This window comes from Arachis stenosperma, chromosome 10 (assembly GCF_014773155.1).
Source record: "Arachis stenosperma cultivar V10309 chromosome 10, arast.V10309.gnm1.PFL2, whole genome shotgun sequence".
Classification (NCBI taxonomy): domain Eukaryota; kingdom Viridiplantae; phylum Streptophyta; class Magnoliopsida; order Fabales; family Fabaceae; genus Arachis; species Arachis stenosperma.
This window is the reverse complement of record NC_080386.1, coordinates 19,766,756-19,791,595: the sequence shown is the minus strand read 5'-3', so window position 1 is coordinate 19,791,595 and position 24,840 is coordinate 19,766,756. Positions and strand designations below refer to the sequence as shown.

The following is a 24,840-nucleotide window of genomic DNA, read 5'->3' as shown; positions in this document are numbered from 1 at the left end:
GTAGTATTTGTTTTAGTAAACATGTCCATCAAAACATAAATATAGTAGTAGTTCGATTGTCTATTAAAAAGTATTGAATGAAAACTAGGCTGGAGATCGTAATCAAGTGAGTTACATTTTTGATAAGTGTGGCAAATTGAGCGAGCCAATATGCTTCTATATTAATGAAGCCACTGCTGGAGTGGACAACAGTTATTAATTGGATGGCTAACTATTCCATGAGTTTTTAATGGTTTATAAGTAATTTTTTAATTTATTTAAAAAAATTATAGTATTAATATTTAGTATAATTTTTAAATTAATTTATAATTTTTTTAAAAATTATTTAAATGTTTATAGAAAAATAAAAAAATAAATTTTTTATTATTTCTTTTAAAATAAATATTTTTAAAATAAAAATTAAATACAAAATAATTTATTTATAAATTATTCTTAATATACGTCTTTATATTTTAAACTTAATTTAAAAAAAATTAAATTAAGTTATTTATTCAAATCAGCACAAATAAAAAAATAAAAAATATTAGACTTTGTGCTGTATTATCTAATATCTATCATAATATATCCATCCAGTTACCAATCAAGTGTGACATATATACTTGTGAGGAATGATAAATTGATTGTGGTATAGATACTTACTTTAATCTAATTAGAGATCTTTAAAATATAAAAAATTTAGGTAATTAATTTTTTTAAAATAATTTTATTTTAAATTTTAAACCCAAAATATTTAAAAAGAATAAGTGTTAATAAAAAATATTTTTATAATAAAAATTAGTTAATATTAATTAATTAAAAAAATAATTTTTATACTTACTTAAAAATTAGAAAATTATTACCCATACTATCCAGAATAACCATTTGAGTACTTTGGGGTTCACCAAGCACTACAACAAAACAGCATTTTGGCGACGGTTTTTTTTTAATGCTTGGTGACGATTTTAACTACCACTAAATGGTTTTGCGACAGTTAAAAAAAGCGTCACAGATTTGAGCGTAGCCAGCTGATATAGTGACGGTTTTAGACCACCGTTGGTAAGGAGTGTCGCTAAATTGTTTGTGACGGTTTTTAAAGTATAAAACCGTCACTAATTTGTAACACTTGTAAAAGTGTTTTTTATACTGTATTTTGCGACATTTTGAAACTGTCGTTAAATTAATAAATGATGTGACCGTTTTTTTCTATTTCGTGACTGTTTTAAACCGTCATAAAATTTTTAGCGACAATTTGAAACCGCCATTAAGTTACCAGTTTCTATGACCATTTTTAGATACATTTACTGACTATTTAAATCGTCACAATGTGTTTAGTGAAACTTTTTCCATTTAAAACCGTCACTAAATTATTAATTACTGTGACATTTTTTCCTGTATTTAGTAACTGTTTTTAACTGTAATAATCTCTCCAACATCAATGCTTTCTTTTATTAATTATTACAAAAATTATTTCTATTATAAATAATATTTTATGTGTCTACCAACAAAATAATAAATGGCATTATATTTCAACAAATTTAAACTCTACAAAAATTGAAACAACATATTTCAAAAGTTAAATTCTACAAGTTTTACATAGTATCCAACTTCAACAATTGCTTCAAAGTAACTCTTGTCCTCTGCAAATGAGAGAATACAATGATTAGAATGTATTCACGAATAAAAGGACTTGCAATAGAACATGAAATAGAAAATTAGAAATATCCAAAGAAAGATTACCACCAAGACTAATGCACATTTGAATTTGTTTGAAATACATGGCATAACCCCAAGCTCATAAAAATTTACAATTAAATGAACTTATAGCGTTTTCAGGTTTGGGATTTGGGATAAAGTTGTAGGGGTGGGACTAGTTAATTGATTTAATAGAGGGGGTATATACAGTAATTTTTGGTTTGGAGAAATAGAAAAAATATACCACTGCTATTGATGACATGGAGAGAAATGAGTCAACCAAAACACCTTCAGACAATTTGGCTCCAAATATCTGTAAATCAAGTGGAAAATGATGTTCAGAATCCGTCTCAACTCAACCATAAATGCTTAATTCTATTGAAGACCATAACATATATACTCAACATCATACCTTGGAAAGAATAGCAATTTGAAGAAGACCTCCTAAAATATCATGCAGAAGTATGATAGTCAGAAATCAACACATAAAAGTAACAATGTTTCTCATTATGTGGCCATCAAAATTCAAACCTGTCCTGTTACCGTGTAGAGTCTGTTATACCAACCATTTGATGCAATTCCAATAGCAGAATATAAGGTTCTGCGACTCTCACCCGGATTTTGTAGCGAATACTCTATGTAATAAAACCCTGAAGTCATTGTTTGAGTTGAGTTAGGCTTCATTGCTGAAGCTTCAATATTCACAACTAGGTAAAGTTATTCTCTCACATTAGCACATATCATATCATAGGACAATGTGAAATGGAGCTAGAAGAAATGTAAATTGATGCTTCATAACACAATCTTGACAAAAACTCATATATATCATAATGAAATAGGTGGAATTAAAAGTAGAAGTAAGCACCCTTTGATGATTTACAATCTATGAGTTTGGCAGCCACACCTGGTGGTCTTTGCCAGCTTTTGTCCAACCCACCAATCTGTTCAATTCATATTCACAGTGAGAAATTTAGCATTACATGGAACAAAGAAGAAATAAAAAATAAAAAAATAAAGAAAATAAACAACAAAAAAAGAAATCTGAAGTGAAGTGTAAAAAAATATCAGACCAGAGTCTCGGCAAATTCTTTCACTTTACCAAACGATTCCATCTTAGTAAAATCTGGACCCACCCGTGATGGCAATGCTCACTGAAATAAATTGGTTCCGACATTTACTCTTAAGAAGAAGTTCAATGATAGGATGATGTGGCAGAATGAATACCATTGGAATTGGAAGCCTCTTGCGGGTAGAAAGCGGTAATCAATTTAAACCCATTGGGCTCTCCTGTTCCTACTTGCCAATCTAATAAACACACATAGAATGATCTATTATAAGCACATGAAAATGAAGAAATGCTAAAGTTGGAATTGAATTGAATTCACCTGGGGGTATAGCTATCTTGAACTTGTTGACATCATCAGTGTAGATTCATCCTCCTCAGTAGACACATCTAAGATAAGTTCACTAATAAATTTTAAACCTCTTGGTCCAATAAGGGATCCAGCAAGAAGATAGCTCACAATAACAAAGCAAAGCAGATGAAATCCAATACTCAACGTAATTTATTGTAGAAGACCACTTTAAAAAACACTTATTATCAATGAAATTGCATAAAAGTCACAAAATGTCACAATGCTTAATAGTAACAGTTACAAAGTGGTTGTCCCAAACAGGAAGATAATTCCATCAATGGCTGCAGAAACTATGAGAACCACTAAATCTAATATTAGCTTGCATGAATGAACAACAATCACACCTCATGATAGAAAATAAATAGGAAAACCAGATAAAAGAATTTCAAAAATTTCAAGACCAGATCATAAAAACTGATACTTATATAAAGAAAATAACTTTGGAATAATCCTAATAGAAAGAGCAGCTTAAGCAGAAATTAAATTATGAAAATAATCTAAGAGCAAGAATTTAATAGCAAATGATACTTAAAAGTGATGATATTAGAAGAAGAAACTGTGATTAACCTAAGAAAATAAGAAATTAAAGCAAGAAAAATTACTAAAGATGCAAAAATATCAATATGCTTTTGCAATTCAATCAATTCATGCTTCACTTCTACTGCCTCTCAAGATATCCTACAGAGTCAATAACAAAAGGGAAACTATCTTGAATCAATAGTCTTTCTTGTCAAAGTAATCATCTTTCTTTATTATTATTATTCTAATTAGTCAACAAATATACATGTTAATAAGGAATAAGAAACAATGCAAACTCGATCAAAGTTGAAGAGAAAAGAAAGAGAAAGTAGTAACAGCTTCATGAATACGCATAAGGAAAAGTAGCACAGTATTCAGAGAAGGAGAATAACAATTCCACTAAAAAAGAGAGAAAAACTTTTACCTCAGGAAAGTTGTGAATGCCCACATCTTAAAAATTGAAAGCATTAATAGATAAGAAAAACACGGAAGGTAAGGTTAGATGCAGTAAGAAACACTTTAGCATAGCTTATTAGTTTACCCAGGTATTATTCACGAATTATTTCAAACTAAAATGAGGAGGAAGGAAAATAGAGTACTATAATAAATTAGGAATGAACTTATTAAAAGTAAAAAGACAAGGTCACTAAAAATAGAAAAAGGTAATAGAAGTTATATTCGTTGTATAAATCATGATAACATTGATTTATTATCAAAATAAAACTTTGTAACCAGACAAATACTAAATGCTATGAAGTATCAAAAAAATAGGAAGCCTAATCATGTAAAGTCTAAAAAGTTTAAATGAAAAATAAACTTGGCTTAATTAGTTGATGTCTAAAACCCAAGTTTTAGAGAAATACCTGTCCAAATTGTGCCTCCGAAATTTAGATAGTAAAGCTCATTCATAAGGGTTTAGAGAAATACCTGTCCAAGTTTTAGGGTACATGCACAACTCTGAATGCTTCAGAAATTTGAAAGTATAAGATAGTGAATAAAAAATTGAGCACTACCGCTTAAGAAGTCTCTTGTCTTCAAGGATTGGTCTTTGTCAGTCTCCAATCCGAGCCTCCCATTATCGGTGCCCTATGTCACCAATTGATAGAAGTTTTAGTAGGTTATTAATAAAGTCTATTAGGCTATTAGCAATTGATAGAATTGTACATCTGCATCCTTATCACTACAAAAATTTCACCGTCCTTTGTTCTAGTGGAAAGGAAAATGACAAATATCAAACAAAAAAAGAATAGAAAGGTGAATTTTCACATTAGAAATTTACTGATAACACGTTAACACTAATAAGTAGATTGAGAATTAAGATATCTAATCTTATACATTATTGAGTTTTGTGCATTATTGCCAAAGAATTATGAAGAACATGTATGAAATGAAAGTAATTGCATAAGGTTTTGAATTATGCTTGTTAAAAAATATGCTTAATCACAGTTAACATGAAATCAACGGGTTAAAAACTATATAACAAAATAGCAACATTGCACATAATAATATTGACAAAATGCTATAAAATGAGAGGTCTGATACCTCCTTGGAAACCTCGTCAGCTTCCTTAGATGACCTTGCGTAGTTAACAAGCACCTGTAATACAAAGTCCAAATAATAACTGAGCATCAGGATCAAAAGTAAATAACGTTAGCACAAAAGTAAATTAATTGAAAAGTAAACAAGCTTTAACCAAAGAACCACATCATCAAACACACACTGCACTGTTATTGCCACAACAGATTTGTCTTCCTTTTAGTTTTGATTAATTAACGTTAAAGAGAAATGTAACTGCCTACTTGAAGAAGCACAAGTAAGAGCATGATTTTCTATTTTAATTTATTTCTAGAGACGTCTAGGAAGCTTCTATTATAACCTACGTTTTACTTAAAATATGTTAATCCAAATATAACTTAAAGTAATGAAGAAAGAATGCTACTCTTACTAACCATTTTTGTAGAAGAGGAGACACCACCTTGTAATTTAGGAATGCCATCAATTTGCTCAACATAGCAAGTATTGTTTCCGGTACCTAAAATGATAACAACAACAACATCATTGTCCCATAGCATCACTCACCTATATATTAGAAAATAGGCATTTACTTCAACCATACTATCATTGCATTGATTTAAACTTTTACAATTTTACAATAATTATTAAAAGAAGAAATAAGAATCAGAGAATTCAAAGAAATCTAGTTGAAGCATTTCATCGAACATGTTGAGTGCTAGTAAAATTAAAAAGAAATAAGAGATTTCAAAATCAAAACTGCAAATATCAATGAGCATATAATCATTATGATAAATTGCAGCAAAATAGAGCACCAAAAATAAACAATTGCAACAACTTCAGCACAACAAACGCTAATAAGCAAAAACAAAGAAATTACAGAGGGAAAAAATAGAAGAATATTCAAATACTCACTATCGGTTTTGAGTTTAAAGAGAAGAAAAAGCCGCTGGAAGGGAAATTAGGGTTTGCACTCATAAAAGAGGGGAGGGGAAGGGACGGCCAGGGGACAGAAAACAGTGAATAGTGACCGGCGAATGGCGGTAATGGCGATCGGTGAACGGTGGGCGAACGGTGAATACGAACTATTGAAGGCTGTGACGCTACTTTCTCTTCTCTTCGCTTTGCTTCGTTAGCTTCTCATCTTCAAATGAATTTGGAATTAATAAAACATAAACGAAGGAGGAGAGAGATTTTTACTGACGGCTAAAAAATTAGTTGCATAAGTGTCACAATATTATTAAATGGAGACATTTAAAATAAGTGTCATAAAATAAGTGTGACTATATAGTCAATTTGGCGTAGTGAAGGATCGAACTCTTGACCTTTCAGATCTAGAATTCTAATACCATATCATGATACTAATCATCCCAAAAGTTTCAGCCGATGGAAAAAGGTAACACTAAGATAGCGTTTGGTGGAGAGACAGAGACAGAAAGACTGAGACTGAGAGACAGAGACTAAGAGACTGAGATTGAAATAAATTTTAGTATTCTGTTTGGTACAAAGTGGAAGACAGAAATTAAAACAAGAATGAAATTTCAATTTAATTTGTACAAATGGTAAAATTGGAATTAATTAATTGAAATAAAGATATTTTAGGTATAAAATATTATTAAAGTTTCAGTCTCCATCTCTAAAAATTTTAGTCCCCTGTGTCACCATTTTTCGGAAGTATTAAAATATTGAAATTTTAGAGACAAAGGCAGAAATTTTAGTACCAGTTTCTAAACCAACAAACATGCATGATACTGAATTTCAGTCTCCCAGTCTCTGTCTCAATATCTCAAAACAAACACTACCTAACGGTTATATCTCTAATACTCCCTAAACCTCCATTGTACACATTGTACAAATATTCCATTAGCTCCTATACGTTGTCATATTTTATATCTTAACTACATATAAAAGAAAGTGTGACTCACACCCCATGCCAAGTTTGGTGTCCATTATTACTATTTCTACTAGTGCATTATGAACAATAAATAGCACTAGCAATAATTAAATAGAACAATGATCACATTACCATATTTACTCCCACTTTATATATATATATATATATATATATATATATATATATATATATATATATATATATATATATATATATATATATATATATATATATATATATATATATAATGCTTTTTCATTTATGGCATTGTTTACGGAAGTGTGGTGCATTGTTGGGATATTCCCACTAAATCCCCATTATTATAAGAATGCATTTTCAATTTCGAATTCATGGTTAATCAGAATGAAAGATGATGAGAATAGCAGTTTATTTGGACACCATATTGGTTCCTTTGAGCCTCTTCATAACAATAGGGTACCATGCCTATCTCTGCCATAGCATCAAGAACAAACTTTCTAGTGGACGAAATTATGATTCGTACTCTTTGTATTTGTATGAAATTTAATTCGAGATAATAGCTCTTTACTATGTGTGGACACAACTCCGTTCAACTAATCAGCAAGTGTACTGGGTCGTCCAAGTAATAAACCTTACGTGAGTAAGGGTCGGTCCCACAGAGATTGTTGGTATGAAGCAAGCTATGGTCATCTTGTGAATCCCAGACAGGTAGAGTGGTGCACGAATTTGTGATTCGCACAACTAACCAGCAAGTGCACTGGGTCGTCCAAGTAATACCTTACGTGAGTAAGGGTCGATCCCACGGAGATTATTGGCTTGAAGCAATCAATGTTTATTTTATTAATCTTAGTCAGGAGGCCAATAGGATTAAAAGTGAAATTACCAGATTTGATTATAAAAATAAAAGAGAATAACAGTGTTACTTGTTGTGCAGTAATGAGAAACATGTTGGAGTTTTGGAGATGCTTTGTCCTTTGAATTTCTACTTTTCCTTGAAATCCTCTTCCCACACGCAAGGTTCCTTCAATGGCAAGCTCTATGTAGGGTGTCACCGTTGTCAATGGCTACCTCCCATCCTCTCAGTGAAAATGTTCCTATGCTCTGTCACAGCACGGCTAATCATCTGTCGGTTCTCAATCAGGTTGGAATAGAATCCATTGATTCTTTTGCGTCTGTCACTAACGCCCAGCCTTCAGGAGTTTGAAGCTCATCACAGTCATTCAATCCCAGAATCCTACTCGAAATACCACAGACAAGGTTTAGACTTTCCGGATTCTCATGAATGCCGCCATCAATCCGGCTTATACCACGAAGATTCTGCGTAATGAATCTAAGAGATACTCATTCAGTCTGATGTAGAACGGAGGTGGTTGTCAGGCACACGTTCATGGATTGGGGAAGGTGATGAGTGTCACGGATCATCACCTTCTCCATAATTAAGCGCGAATGAACATCTTAGATAAGAACAAGCGTGTTTGAATGGAAAATAACGGAATTGTATTAATTCATCGAGACGCTGCAGAGCTCCTCACCCCCAACAATGGAGTTTAGAGACTCATGCCATCAAAAAGTATGTAATTGAGATCTGAAAATGTCATGAGGTCCAAGATAAGTCTCTAAAAGTTGTTTAAATAGTAAACTAGTAACCTAGGTTTACAGAAAATGAGTAAACAAAGATAATTGGTGCAGAAATCCACTTCTGGGGCCCACTTGGTGTGTGCTGGGGCTGAGACTAAAGCTATCCACGAGTAGAGGCCTTTCTTGGCGTTAAACTCCAGGTTATGACGTGTTTTGGGCGTTCAACTCCGGATCATGACGTTTTTCTGGCGTTTAACTCCAGACAGCAGCATGAACTTGGCGTTCAATGCCATGTTACGTCGTCTATCTTCGCGCAAAGTATGGACTATTATATATTGCTGGAAAGCCCTGGATGTCTACTTTCCAACGCCGTTGAGAGCGCGCCAATTGGACTCCTGTAGCTCCAGAAAATCTATTTCGAGTGCAGGGAGGTCAGGATCCAACAGCATCAGCAGTCCTTTTTCAGCCTAACTCAGATTTTTGCTCAGCTTGCTCAATTTCAGTCAGAAAATACCTGAAATCACAGAAAAATACACACACTCATAGTAAAGTCCAGAAATATGATTTTTGCTTAAAAACTAATAAAATTCTATTAAAAACTAATTAAAACATACTAAAATCTACATGAAATTACCCCTAAAAAGCGTATAAAATATCCGCTCATCACAACACCAAACTTAAACTGTTGCTTGTCCTCAAGCAACTAGATGAATAAAATAAGTTCTAACAGAAATTAAGAAGTAATAATATTTTAGAGTTTTAAATGAAGCTCAGATTCTTATTAGATGAGCGGGGCTTGTAGCTTTTTGTTTCTGAACAGTTTTGGCATCTCCCTGTATCTTTTGAATTTCAGAATGATTGGCATCCTTAGGAACTCAGAATTCAGATAGTATTATTGACTCTCCTAGTGTAGTATGTTGATTCTTGAACACAGTTATTTTATGAGTCTTGGCCGTGGCCCTAAGCACTTTGTTTTCCAGTATTACCACCAGATACACAAATGCCACAGACACATGACTAGGTGAACCTTTTCAGATTGTGACTTAGCTTTGCTAAAGTCCCCAGTCAGAGGTATCCAGAGCTCTTAAGCACACTCTGTTTGCCTTGGATCACGACTTTAACCACTCAGTCTCAAGTTTGTAACTTGGACCTGCATGCCACAAGCACATGGTTAGGGACAGCTTGGTTTAGCCGCTTAGGCCTGGATTTTATTTCCTTGGGCCCTCCTATCCATTAATGCTCAAAGCCTTGGATCCTTTTTACCCTTGCCTTTTGGTTTTAAGGGCTATTGGCTTTTTCTACTGCTCCTTCTTTTTTTTTTTTTTTTTGCAAGCTTTCTTTTTCACTGCTTTTTCTTGCTTCAAGAATCAATTTCATGATTTTTCAGATCATCAATAATATTTTTCATGTTCCTCATTCTTTCAGGAGCCAATATTCATAAAATTCAAGATAAAATTTATGCACTGTTCAAGCATTCATTCAGAAAACAAAAAGTATTGCCACCACATGTAATTAATTATAATTTTTATTATTAAGAACTCAAAAAATATAGATTACTTCTTTATTCTAAAAAAATCTACTACTTTATTCATGCCTGATGATGATGAGAAAAATAAATTATAGCTTAATTGGAAATAAAATCAAAATAGATATACTAATTACTACTACTATATATAACTTCTAAGGTAAAATCCTATAATAATACTATCACAGAGTTAAAGCTAGAATTAGAACTTAACAACCTGTATTTTGGGAAGTGGATGTTCCTCTAGTCTGTGGGGTGCCTTCAAGAATTAATTTCTGACGCTTTAGCTCCCTTAAGTTCACATCCTTGCTCTTCCTGTTCCCTTAGGTGCCATGATCTTAATGAGTTTTAACTCAGTGATCATGGCAAATCACACCAAACTTAGAGGTTTGCTTGTCCTCAAGCAAAAGAAAGGAAAGGAGAGGAATAGAAGGAGAGGCAGTTTCGAAAAAAGATAAGATGAGTTGAAAAAGATATGAGAAGAAATTAAAAATATTTGAAAAAGAATTGGATTGGAAAAAGATTTGTGTTTATGAATTAAGATACATTTGATATTTTTGAAAAAGGGATTTTAGAAATTAGGGTTCTTAGAAAACTAATTTGATTTTGAAGAATGACATTTTGAAACATGTTTATGCAAGAAATCATGAATTGAAACAAAAAAGATTTAGAAAAATTGTAAAGAAAAACGAATTTTACCTCCTCCCCACCATCCTGGCGTTAAACACCCAAACGATGCATGTTTTGGGCGTTTAACGCCCAAATGCTGCTTCTCCTGGGCGTTCAACGCCCAGCTGATGCTTCTTTCTGGCGTTGAACGCCAGGAAGTCCTTTGTCACTGGGCGTTTTTCTGAACGCCCAGGATGCTAACACTCTGGCGTTAAACGCCCAGAAGGTGCTTCTTTCTGGCGTTTAACGCCCAGAAGATGCTCCTTTCTGGCGTTTAACGCCCAGAAGGCTACCCTTACTGGCGTTGAACGCCCAGTGGGTGCTTCTTTTGGGCGTTCAACGCCCAAAATGTTTCTTACTGGCTTTTTCACGCCAGTGAGCTTCCAATTTCCCTTATAACTCAGTGAATCCAACCAATTGCTATTTTACCTTGAAGATACCTTGACATATACCTGTAAAAATCAATTAACTAATTAATACGAATAAAATTAAATTTTGTGATTGGCTGGGTTGCCTCCCAGCAAGCGCTTCTTTAATGTCATTAGCTGGACTATTACTGAGTTTTAATCAAGCCTCAGTTTTGAGCATTCTTGCTCAAAATTGCCTTCAAGATAATGTTTGACTCTTTGTCCATTAACAATGAACTTTTTGTTAGAGTCATTATCCTGAAGCTCTATGTATCCATATGGTGATACGTTTGTAATGACATATGGACCTCTCCACCGGGATTTTAATTTCCCGGGGAATAATTTGAGCCTAGAATTAAATAACAGAACTTTCTGCCCCGGCTCAAAGACTCTGGATGACAATTTCTTATCATGCCATCTTTTCACTTTCTCTTTGTAAATCTTTGCATTTTCGAAAGCATTGAGTCTAAATTCCTCTAGCTCATTTAACTGGAGCAATCGTTTTTCTCCGGCTAACTTGGCATCAAGGTTTAGGGATCTGGTTGCCCAATAGGCTTTGTGTTCCAGTTCCACTGGCAAGTGACAAGCCTTTCCATACACAAGCTGGTATGGAGAGGTCCCTATAGGGGTCTTGAATGCTGTTCTGTATGCCCACAGAGCATCATCCAAGCTTCTTGCCCAATCCCTTCTATGGTTAATTACAGTCCGTTCCAGGATTCTTTTGAGTTCTCTATTTGAGACTTCAGCTTGCCCATTAGTTTGTGGATGATATGGAGTAGCTACCCTGTGGCTAACTCCATAACGAACCAGAGCAGCATAAAGCTGTTTATTGCAGAAATGAGTGCCCCCATCACTAATTAACACTCTAGGGATACCAAATCTGCTGAAGATGTGTTTCTGGAGGAATTTTAACACTGTTTTAGTGTCATTGGTGGGTGTTGCAATAGCCTCCACCCATTTGGATACATAATCCACTGCCACCAGAATATAAGTGTTTGAGTATGATGGTGGGAAGGGTCCCATGAAGTCAATACCCCATACATCAAACAACTCAATCTCCAAGATCCCTTGTTGAGGCATGGCATAACTGTGAGGTAGATTGCCGGATCTTTGGCAACTGTCACAATTAAGCACAAACGCTCGGGAGTCTTTATAGAGAGTAGGCCAGTAGAAGCCACTTTGGAGGACTCTTGTGGCTGTTCGTTCACTTCCAAAATGTCCTCCATACTATGATCCATGGCAATGCCAAAGGATCTTCTGTGCTTCTTCTTTAGGCACACATCTACGGATTACTCCGTCTGCACATCTCTTGAAGAGATATGGCTCATCCCAAAGATAGTACTTTGCATCTGTGATTAATTTCTTTGATTGCACCCTACTGTACTCTTTGGGTATGAATTTCACTGCCTTGTAGTTTGCAATGTCTGCAAACCATGGCACTTCCTGGATGGCAAACAGTTACTCATCCGAAAAGGTTTCAGAGATCTCAGTGAGAGGGAGGGACGCCCCTTCCACTGGTTCTATTCGGGACAGGTGATCTGCCACTTGATTCTCTGTCCCTTTTCTGTCTCTTATTTCTATATCAAACTCTTGCAGAAGCAACACCCATCTGATGAGTCTGGGTTTTGAATCCTGCTTTGTGAGTAGATATTTAAGAGCAGCATGATCAGTGTACACAATCACTTTTGATCCTACTAAATAGGATCTGAATTTGTCAATGGCGTAAACCACTGCAAGTAGCTCTTTTTCTGTGGTTGTGTAGTTCTTCTGTGCGTCATTTAGAACACGGCTAGCATAATAAATGACGTGCAGAAGCTTGTCATGCCTTTGTCCCAACACTGCACCAATGGCATGGTCACTGGCATCACACATCAACTCAAATGGTAAAGTCCAGTCTGGTGCAGAGATGATTGGTGCTGTAACCAATTTAGCTTTCAGAGTCTCAAATGCCTGCAGACACTCTTTATCAAAGATAAATGGCGTGTCAGCAGCTAGCAGGTTGCTCAGAGGTTTGGCGATTTTTGAAAAATCCTTTATAAACCTCCTGTAGAATCCTGCATGCCCCAGAAAGCTTCTGATTGCCTTAACATTGGTGGGTGGTGGTAATTTTTCAATTACTTCCACTTTAGCTTGATCCACCTCTATTCCCTTGTTTGAGATTTTGTGCCCAAGGACAATTCCTTCAGTCACCATAAAGTGACACTTTTCCCAGTTTAAAACCAGGTTGGTCTCTTGGCATCTCTTTAAAACAAGTGCTAAATGGTTAAGGCAGGAGCTGAATGAGTCTCCAAACACTGAAAAGTCATCCATAAAGACTTCCAGAAATTTTTCCACCATATCAGAGAAGATTGAGAGCATGCACCTCTGAAAGGTTGCAGGTGCATTGCATAGCCCAAATGGCATCCTTCTGTATGCAAATACTCCAGATGGGCATGTGAATGCCGTTTTCTCCTGATCCTGGGGATCTACTGCAATTTGATTATAACCTGAATATCCATCCAGGAAGCAGTAGTATTCATGACCTGCTAGTCTTTCTAGCATCTGGTCTATGAATGGTAAAGGAAAATTATCCTTTCTGGTGGCTGTATTGAGCCTTCTGTAATCAATACACATGCGCCACCCAGTAACTGTTCTTGTAGGAACCAGTTCATTTTTTTCATTATGAACCACTGTCATGCCACCTTTCTTAGGGACGACTTGGACAGGGCTCACCCAGGGGCTGTCAGAAATAGGATAAATAATCCCAGCCTCTAGTAATTTAGTGACCTCTTTCTGCACTACTTCCTTCATGGCTGGGTTCAGCCGCCTTTGTGGTTGAACCACTGGCTTGGCGTCACCCTCCAGTAGGATCTTGTGCATGCATCTAGCTGGGCTAATGCCCTTAAGATCACTGATGGACCACCCAAGAGCTGTCTTGTGTGTCCTTAGCACTTGAATCAGTGCTTCCTCTTCCTGTGGCTCTAAGGTAGAGCTTATGATTACAGGAAAGGTATCACCTTCTCCCAAGAATGCATATTTTAGGGAAGGTGGTAATGGTTTGAGCTCGGGTTTAGGAGGTTTCTCCTCTTCCTGAGGGATTTTCAGAGGTTCTACTATTTTCTCTGACTCCTCCAGATCAGGCTGGACGTCTTTAAGGATGTCCTCTAGCTCTGATTCGAGACTCTCAGCCATATTGACCTCTCTTACCAGAGAGTCAATAATATCAACACTCATGCAGTCATTTGGGGTGTCTGGATGTTGCATGGCTTTGACAACATTCAACTTGAACTCCTCCTCATTGACTCTTAAGGTTACTTCCCCTTTTTGGACGTCAATGAGGGTTCGGCCAGTTGCTAGGAAAGGTCTTCCTAGAATGAGAGTTGCACTCTTGTGCTCCTCCATTTCCAGCACCACAAAGTCAGTAGGAAAGGCAAATGGCCCAACCTTGACAATCATGTCCTCAATCACACCTGATGGGTATTTAATGGAGCCATCAGCAAGTTGAAGACATATCCTGGTTGGTTTGATTTCTTCAGTTAAACCAAGCTTTCTGATAGTAGATGCAGGTATTAGGTTGATACTTGCCCCAAGATCACATAAAGCTTGCTTGGTGCAAGTACCCTCTAATGTGCATGGTATCATAAAGCTCCCAGGATCTTTAAGCTTCTCAGGTAAGCTTTTCAGAATGACTGCACTGCATTCTTCAGTGAGGTAAACTTTTTCAGTTTCCCTCCAATCCTTCTTATGACTTAAGATCTCTTTCATGAACTTAGCATAAGAGGGTATTTGCTCAAGTGCTTCTGCAAACGGAATCTTTATTTCAAGAGTCCTGAGATAGTCTGCAAAGCGGGCAAATTGCTTATCCTGTTCCGCTTGGCGGAGTTTTTGAGGATAAGGCATTTTGGCTTTGTATTCCTCAACCTTAGTTGCTGCAGGTTTATTACCTACAGAAGTGGGTTGGCAAGCCTTTTTAGAAGAGTTGTTATCAGCACTTGTATGTGACTGATTCCCCACTGGTATTTGAATGCCAGTGGTGGGAGCTGGAGTGGCGTTAGACGCCACTTCCTTGTTTGTTACTGGCGTTTGAACGCCAGAACCATGCTCCCTTTGGGCGTTCAACGCCAGATTCATGCTTGTTTCTGGCGTTGAACGCCAGGAATGAGCATGGTCTGGGCGTTCAGCGCCAGCTTTATTCCTCTCTGGGCTCTGATTGTCCTCAGAGGGATTTTGAGTATCCACCTGTTCATTTCTTGGTTTCCTGCTGCCTTGAAGTGAGGTATTTAATGTTTTCCCACTTCTTAATTGAACTGCTTGGCATTCTTCTATTATTTGTTTTGACAGTTGCTTTTCTGTCTGCTTTAATTGTACTTCTATGTTCCTGTTAGCCATTCTTGTTTCCTGTAATATTTCCTTGAATTCGGCTAGCTGCTGAGTTAGAAAGTCTAATTGTTGATTGAATTCATTAGCCTGATCCACCGGACTGAGTTCAGCAGTTACTGTTTTAGCTTCTTCTTTCATGGAAGATTCACTGCTTAGGTACAGATATTGATTTCTGGCAACTGTATTAATAAGCTCTTGAGCCTCTTCAATTGTTTTTCTCATATGTATAGATCCACCAGCTGAGTGGTCCAAAGAAATCTGAGCTTTTTCTGTAAGCCCATAGTAGAAGATGTCTAATTGCACCCATTCTGAAAACATTTCAGAGGGGCATTTTCTTAGCATCTCTCTGTATCTCTCCCAGGCATCATAAAGAGATTCATTATCTCCTTGTTTGAAGCCTTGGATGCTTAGCCTTAGCTGTGTCATCCGTTTTGGAGGGAAATAGTGATTCAGGAATTTTTCTGACAGCTGCTTCCATGTTTTTATGCTGTTCTTAGGCTGGTTATTTAACCACCTCTTAGCTTGATCTTTTACAGCAAATGGAAACAGTAATAATCTGTAGACATCCTGATCCACTTCCTTATCATGTACTGTGTCAGCAATTTGCAAAAATTGTGCCAGAAATTCTGTAGGTTCTTCATGTGGATGACCGGAATACTGACAGTTTTGCTGCACCATGATAATGAGCTGAGGATTCAACTCAAAGCTACTAACTCCAATGGAGGGTATACAGATACTACTCCCATATGAAGCAGTAGTGGGGTTAGCATATGACCCCAGAGTCCTCTTGGACTGTTCATTCCCACTTAATTCCATGTTGGAATAAAAGAAATGGTATATATGTTGATATTATTTATTTTATAAAAATTAATAAAATAAAAACGAAATAAATAAAAGAAAGTGGAAATATTTTGAAATTGAAAATTGAATTTTTATGTAAAAATTTCGAAAAAAGTAGTTCAAAATTAGTTAGAAAATAAATTTTTTTTTTTTGAATTTTGAATTTTATGATGAAAGAGAAAAACACACAAAAGACACAAGACTTAAAATTTTTAGATCTAATGTTCCTTATTTTCGAAAATTTTTGGAGGGAAAACACCAAGGAACACCAAACTTAAAAATTTTAAGATCAAGATACAAGAAAAACTCAAGAACACTTTGAAGATTCACAAGAACACCAAGAACACAAGAAAGAACACCAAACTTAAAATTTTTAGAAAACTTTAATAAAATTTTCGAAAATTATGAAAGATTAACAAGAAAACACCAAACTTAAAGTTTGGCACAAGATTAAATCAAGAAAAATTATTTTTGAAAAAGGTTCCAAAGTGTATACCCAATTATCAAGAATATAAGCCAATACTCTAGCCAATTGGGAATAAATATAACACTTGTTCTAGATATTTCAATTAATGCTTTAAAAAGAACACAAGTGAAACAAGAAAAGACACAAAGCAAGAAAAACTCAAGATCAAACAAGAAAAATAAGCAAGAACAACTTGAAGATCAAGGAAGAACCTAGAACACTAACACGAAATTTTTTTTTTAGAGAAAATATAAAATATGCAATTAACACCAAACTTAGAACAAGACACTAAACTCACGAAAAATTAACAATTAATAAAGAAAAATAATATTTTGAAAAGAAATTTCTGAAAAAGAAACTATCCTATCAGAATTTGATGACTCTATAGCAATAAAAATAATAAAAATAAATTATTCCTAATCTAAGAAATAAAATAAACCTTTAGTTGTTCAAACTCAAATAATCCCCGGCAACGGCGCCAAAAACTTGGTGCACGAATTTGTGATTCGCACAACTAACCAGCAAGTGCACTGGGTCGTCCAAGTAATACCTTACGTGAGTAAGGGTCGATTCCACGGAGATTATTGGCTTGAAGCAATCAATGTTTATTTTATTGATCTTAGTCAGGAGGCCAATAGGATTAAAAGTGAAATTACCAGATTTGATTATAAAAATAAAAGAGAATAACAGTGTTACTTGTTGTGCAGTAATGAGAAACATGTTGGAGTTTTGGAGATGCTTTGTCCTTTGAATTTCTACTTTTCCTTGAAATCCTCTTCCCACACGCAAGGTTCCTTCCATGGCAAGCTCTATGTAGGGTGTCACCGTTGTCAATGGCTACCTCCCATCCTCTCAGTGAAAACGTTCCTATGCTCTGTCACAGCACGGCTAATCATCTGTCGGTTCTCAATCAGGTTGGAATAGAATCCATTGATTCTTTTGCGTCTGTCACTAACGCCCAGCCTTCAGGAGTTTGAAGCTCATCACAGTCATTCAATCCCAGAATCCTACTCGAAATACCACAGACAAGGTTTAGACTTTCCGGATTCTCATGAATGCCGCCATCAATCCGGCTTATACCACGAAGATTCTGCGTAATGAATCTAAGAGATACTCATTCAGTCTGATGTAGAACGGAGGTGGTTGTCAGGCACACGTTCATGGATTGGGGAAGGTGATGAGTGTCACGAATCATCACCTTCTCCATAATTAAGCGCGAATGAACATCTTAGATAAGAACAAGCGTGTTTGAATGGAAAATAACGGAATTGTATTAATTCATCGAGACGCTGCAGAGCTCCTCACCCCCAACAATGGAGTTTAGAGACTCATGCCGTCAAAAAGTATGTAATTCAGATCTGAAAATGTCATGAGGTCCAAGATAAGTCTCTAAAAGTTGTTTAAATAGTAAACTAGTAACCTAGGTTTACAGAAAATGAGTAAACAAAGATAATTGGTGCAGAAATCCACTTCTGGGGCCCACTTGGTGTGTGCTGGGGCTGAGACTAAAGCTATCCACGAGTAGAGGCCTTTCTTGGCGTTAAACTCCAGGTTATGACGTGTTTTGGGCGTTCAACTCCGGATCATGACATTTTTCTGGCGTTTAACTCCAGACAGCAGCATGAACTTGGCGTTCAACGCCAAGTTACGTCGTCTATCTTCGCGCAAAGTATGGACTATTATATATTGCTGGAAAGCCCTGGATGTCTACTTTCCAACGCCGTTGAGAGCGCGCCAATTGGACTCCTGTAGCTCCAGAAAATCTATTTCGAGTGCAGGGAGGTCAGGATCCAACAGCATCAGCAGTCCTTTTTCAGCCTAACTCAGATTTTTGCTCAGCTTGCTCAATTTCAGTCAGAAAATACCTGAAATCACAGAAAAATACACACACTCATAGTAAAGTCTAGAAATATGATTTTTGCTTAAAAACTAATAAAATTCTATTAAAAACTAATTAAAACATACTAAAATCTACATGAAATTACCCCTAAAAGGCGTATAAAATATCCGCTCATCATAGAGTCAAATGTAATTGGATTAGATATTTAAAAGATAAATAAAATAAAGGGATAGAAATACTTATGTAAATTAATAGTGGGAATTTCAGATAAGCGTATGGAGATACTGTGCCCTTTCTTTTTCTACTTTCCTACTTCTTCCTTCAATCCCTCTTACTCCTTTCCATGGCAAGCTATATGTAGGGCATCACCGTTGTCAATGGCTACATCCCATCCTCTCAGTGAAAAAGGTCCAAATGCTCTGTCACAGCACGGCTAATCATCTGTCGGTTCTCAATCAGGTTGGAATAGAATCCCTTGATTCTTTTGCGTCTGTCACTAACGCCCAGCCTTCAGGAGTTTGAAGCTCGTCACAGTCATTCAATCTCGGAATCCTACTTGGAATACCACAGACAAGGTTAGACTTTCCGGATTCCCATGAATGCCGCCATCAATTCTAGCTCATACCACGAAGATTCTGATTAAGGAATCCAAGAGATATGCGCCCAGCCTAATGTAGAATGGAAGTGGTTGTCAGTCACGTGCGTTCATAGGTGAGAATGATGATGAGTGTCACAGATCATCACATTCATCAAGTTGAAGTGCAACGAATATCTTAGAACAGGAATAAATGAAATTTATAGGAAAAGAGTAGTAATTGTATTAAAGCTCGAGGTACAGCAGAGCTCCACACCCTTAATCTATGGTGTGTAGAAACTCCACCGTTGAAAATACATAAGTAAAAGGTTCAGGCATGGCCGAATGGCCAGCCCCCAAAACGTGATCAATGGCCTCCTAAGATGAAGAATAAAACAAAACTAAGACCAAAGATGTAATGTGATCAAAAGACACTGAATACAATAGTGAAATGTTCTATTTGTACTAAACTAGCTACTAGGGTTTACAGAGGTAAGTAATTGATGCATAAATTCACTTCCGGGGCCCACTTGGTATGTGTTTGGGCTGAACTTGATCTATCCACGAGCTGAGGCTTCTTTTAGATTTGAACGCCAAGTTGTAACGTGTTTTGGGCGTTCAACTCCGGGTCGTGACGTGTTTCTGGCGTTTTACTCCAGACAGCAACATGGAACTGGCGTTGAGCGCCAGTTTACGTCATCAATTCCCGAATAAAGTATGGACTATTATATATTGCTGGAAAGCTCTGGATGTCTAATTTCCAACGCCATTAAGAGCGCGCCATTTGGAGTTCTGTAGCTCCAGAAAATCTATTTCGAGTGCAGGGAGGTCAGATTCCAACAGCATAAACAGTCCTTTGTCAGCCTCCTATCAGAGTTTTGCTCAAGTCCCTCAATTTCAGCCAGAAATTACCTGAAATCACAGAAAAACACACAAACTCATAGTAAAGTCCAGAAATGTGAATTTATCATAAAAACTAATGAAAACATCCCTAAAAGTAGCTTGAACTTACTAAAAACTACCTAAAAGTAATGCCAAAAAACGTATAAATTATCCGCTTATCACAACACCAAACATAAATTGTTGCTTGTCCCCAAGCAACTGAAAATCAAATAGGATAAAAAGAAGAGAAAGTACTATAAATTCCAAAATATCAATGAATATTAATTCTAATTAGATGAGCGGGACTTGTAGCTTTTTGCTTCTGAACAGTGTTGGCATCTCACTTTTTCCTTTGAAGTTCAGAATGATTGGCTTATCTAGGAACTTAGAATTTCGGATAGTGTTATTGACTTTCCTAGTTAAGTATGTTGATTCTTGAACACAGCCACTTTTATGAGTATTGGCCGTGGCCCTAAGCACTTTGTTTTCCAGTGTTACCCCTGGATACATAAATGCCACAGACACATGACTGGGTGAACCTTTTCAGATTGTGACTCAGCTTTGCTAGAGTCCCCAGTTAGAGGTGTCCATAGCTCTTAAGCACACTTTTTTTGCTTTGGATCACGACTTTAACCACTCAGTCTCAAGCTTTTCACTTGGACCTGCATGCCACAAGCACATGGTTAGGGACAGCTTTGATTTAGCCGCTTAGGCCTGGATTTTATTTCCTTGGGCCCTCCTATCCATTGATGCTCAAAGCCTTGGATCCTTTTTACCCTTGCCTTTTGGTTTTAAGGGCTATTGGCTTTTTCTGCTTGCTTTCTTTTTCTTTCTATTTTTTTTTCACAAGGTTTTGCTTTTTCACTGCTTTTTCTTGCTTCAATAATCAATTTCATGATTTTTCAGATTGTCAATAATATTTCTCTTTGTTCATCATTCTTTCAAGAGCCGACAGTTTTAACATTCATAAACAACAAGATCAAAATTATGCACTGTTCAAGCATTCATTCAGAAAACAAAAAGTATTGTCACCACATCAATATAATTAAACTAAATTCAAGGATAAATTCAAAATTCATGTACTTCTTGTTCTTTTGAATTAAAAACATTTTTCATTTAAGAAAGGTGAAGGATTAATGAAATTATTCATAACTTTAAGACATAGTTACTAAACACTAATGATCATGAAGTAGAGACACAAAACATAAATGAACACAACATAAAAACCGAAAAGCAGAAAGAAATAAGAACAAGGAATGAATCCACCTTAGTGGCGTCTTCTTCTTGAAGGACCAACAATGTCCTTAAGCTCTTCTATGTCCTTTCTTTGCCTTTGTTGCTCCTCCCTCATTGCTCTTTGATCTTCTCTTATTTCATGAAGAATGATGGAGTGCTCATGATGTTCCACCCTTAATTGTTCCACATTGTAGCTCAAATCTTCTAAGGAAGTGTTGAGTTGTTCCCAATAGTTGTTGGGAGGAAAGTGCATCCCTTGAGGCATCTCAGGGATTTCTTGATGATGAGCTTCCTCATGCATCTCTTGATATCCGTGGAGGGTCTCTCTTGCTTGCTCCATCCTCTTCTTGGTGATGGGCTTATCCTCTTCAATGAGGATGTCTCCTTCTATGATAACTCCAGCTGAGTAACATAGATGGCAAATAAGATGAGGAAAAGCTAGCCTTGCCGTGTTGGAGGACTTATCGGCTATTTTGTAGATTTCATTGGAGATGACTTCATGAACTTCTACTTCCTCTCCAATCATGATGCTATGAATCATGATGGCCCAATCCACAGTAACTTCAGATCGGTTGCTAGTGGGAATGATGGAGCGTTGAATGAACTCCAACCATCCTCTAGCTACAGGCTTGAGGTCCAGTCTTCTCAGTTGAACTGGCTTGCCTTTGGAGTCTCTTTTCCATTGAGCTCCTTTCACACATATGTCCATGAGGACTTGGTCCAACCTTTGATCAAAGTTGACCCTTCTAGTGTAGGGGCGTTCATCTCCTTGCATCATGGGCAAGTGGAATGCCAACCTCACATTTTTCGGACTAAAATCTAAGTATTTCCCCCGAACCATTGTGAGATAATTCTTTGGACTCGGGTTCATACTTTGATCATGGTTCTTAGTGATCCATGCATTGGCATAGAATTCTTGAACCATTAAGATTCTGACTTGTTGCATGGGGTTGGTTAGGACTTCCCAACCTCTTCTTCGGATCTCATGTCGGATCTCTGGATACTCATTTTTCTTGAGCTTGAAAGGGACCTCAGGGATCACCCTCTTCTTTGCTACAACATCATAGAAGTGGTCTTGATGGCTTTTGGAGATGAATCTTTCCATCTCCCATGACTCGGAGGTGGAAGCTTTTGTCTTCCCTTTTCCTTTTCTAGAGGATTCTCCGGCCTTAGGTGCCATTGATGGTAATGGAAACACAAAAAGATTATGCTTTGACCACACCAAACTTAAAATATTGCTCGCCCTCGAGCAAGAGAAGAAAGAAGAGAAGAAGTAGAAGAAGAGAATATGGAGGAGAGTGAGGGAAGGTGTTTCGGCCAAGGTGTAGAAGAGGGGGTTTGTGTTGTGTGAAAATGAAGTAGAATGGAAGGGTATATATAGGGAGGGGAGAGGGTGTAGTTTCGGTCATTTAGGGTGGGTTTGGGTGGGAAAGTGTTTTTGAATTTTGAAGGTGGGTGGGGTTTATGGGGAAGAGTGGATGGATGTGAGTGGTGAAGGGGGTAATTGGAAAGAGAGATTGAAGTTGTTGGGAAGTGTGTTTTGGGAAAGAGTGTTATAGGATTAGGAGGTAAGGTGGGAATATGTTAGGTGGGGATCTTGTGGGATCCACAGATCTTGAGATGATCCTGTGGGTCCACAGATCCTGAGGTGTCAAGGATTTACATCCCTGCACCAATTAGGCATGTAAAATGCCTTTGCACACCATTCTGGCGTTTAAACGCCGAGATGATGCACACTTGGTGCACGAAATTGTGATCACTACTTTTCACAACTCAAATAATCTCTAGTACTGGCCCCAAAGACTTGGTGCTCAATACCATGGCATAAACACAACTTCGCACAACTAACCAGCAAGTGCACTGGGTCGTCCAAGTAATAAACCTTACGCGAGTAAGGGTCGATCCCACGGAGATTGTTGGTATGAAGCAAGCTATGGTCACCTTGTAAATCTTAGTCAGGCAGACTCAAATGGTTATGGATGATATATGAATAAAACATAAAGATAAGGATAGAGATACTTATGCAATTCATTGGTGAGAACTTCAGATAAGCGTATGAAGATGCTTTGTCCCTTCCGTCTCTCTGCTTTCCTACTGTCTTCATCCAATCCTTCTTACTCCTTTCCATGGCAAGCTGTATGTAGGGTTTCACCGTTGTCAGTGGCTACCTCCCGTCCTCTCAGTGGAAATGTTCAACGCACCCTGTCACGGCACGGCAATCCAGCTGTCGGTTCTCGATCATGTCCGAATAGAATCCAGTGATTCTTTTGCGTCTGTCACTAACGCCCCACAATCGCGAGTTTGAAGCTCGTCACAGTCATTCAATCATTGAATCCTACTCAGAATACCACAGACAAGGTTTAGACCTTCCGAATTCTCTTGAATGTCACCATCAATTCTAGCTTATGCCACGAAGACTCTGATCTCACGGAATGGATGGCTCGGTTGTCAGGCGAGCAGCAACCATGCGTCGTGTATCAGGAATCCAAGAGATATCCACCCAATCTAAGGTAGAACGAGGTGGTTGTCAGGCACACGTTCATAGGTGAGAATGATGATGAGTGTCACAGATTATCACATTCATCAAGTTGAAGAACAAGTGATATCTTGGAACAAGAACAAGCTGAATTGAATAGAAGAACAATAGTAATTGCATTAATACTCGAGGTACAGCAGAGCTCCACACGTTAATCTATGGTGTGTAGAAACTCCACCGTTGAAAATACATAAGAACAAGAGTGATCATTGGCTTCGGCCCCAAAGAGGGAACCAGAAGAACCAAGATGAAAATACAATAGTAAAAGGTCCTACTTATAGGGGAACTAGTAGCTTAAGAATTACAAATATGAGTAAAAGACATAAAAATCCACTTCCGGGCCCACTTGGTGTGTGCTTGGGCTGAGCAATGAGGCATTTTCGTGTAGAGACTCTTCTTGAACTTAAACGCCAGCTTTTGTGCCAGTTTGGGCGTTTAACTCCCACTTTGGTGCCAGTTCCGGCGTTTAACGCTGGGAATTCTGAAGGTGACTTTGAACGCCAGTTTGGGCCATCAAATCTTGAGCAAAGTATGGACTATCATATATTGCTGGAAAGCCCAGAATGTCTAATTTCCAACGCTGTTGAGAGCGCGCCGATTGGGCTTCTGTAGCTCCAGAAAATCCACTTCGAGTGCAGGGAGGTCAGAATCCAACAGCATCTGCAGTCCTTTTCAGTCTCTGAATCAGATTTTTGCTCAAGTCCCTCAATTTCAGCCAGAAAATACCTGAAATCACAGAAAAACACACAAACTCATAGTAAAGTCCAGAAAAGTGAATTTTAACTAAAAACTAATAAAAATATACTAAAAACTAACTAAAATATACTAAAAAATATACTAAAAACAGTGCCAAAAAGCGTACAAATTATCCGCTCATCACAACACCAAACTTAAATTGTTGCTTGTCCCCAAGCAACTGAAAATCAAATAAGATAAAG

General features: G+C 37.0%; 2 pseudogenes; one reads left to right on the top strand and one right to left on the bottom strand.

Annotated features, from left to right (window-relative positions):
* Positions 1–1,568: 1,568 nt before the first annotated feature.
* Positions 1,569–5,677, bottom strand: LOC130956834 (psbP domain-containing protein 3, chloroplastic-like; annotated as a pseudogene).
* A 1,707-nt stretch (positions 5,678–7,384) lies between these two features.
* Positions 7,385–24,840, top strand: part of LOC130956833 (uncharacterized) — a 31,402-nt pseudogene continuing 13,946 nt past the window's right edge.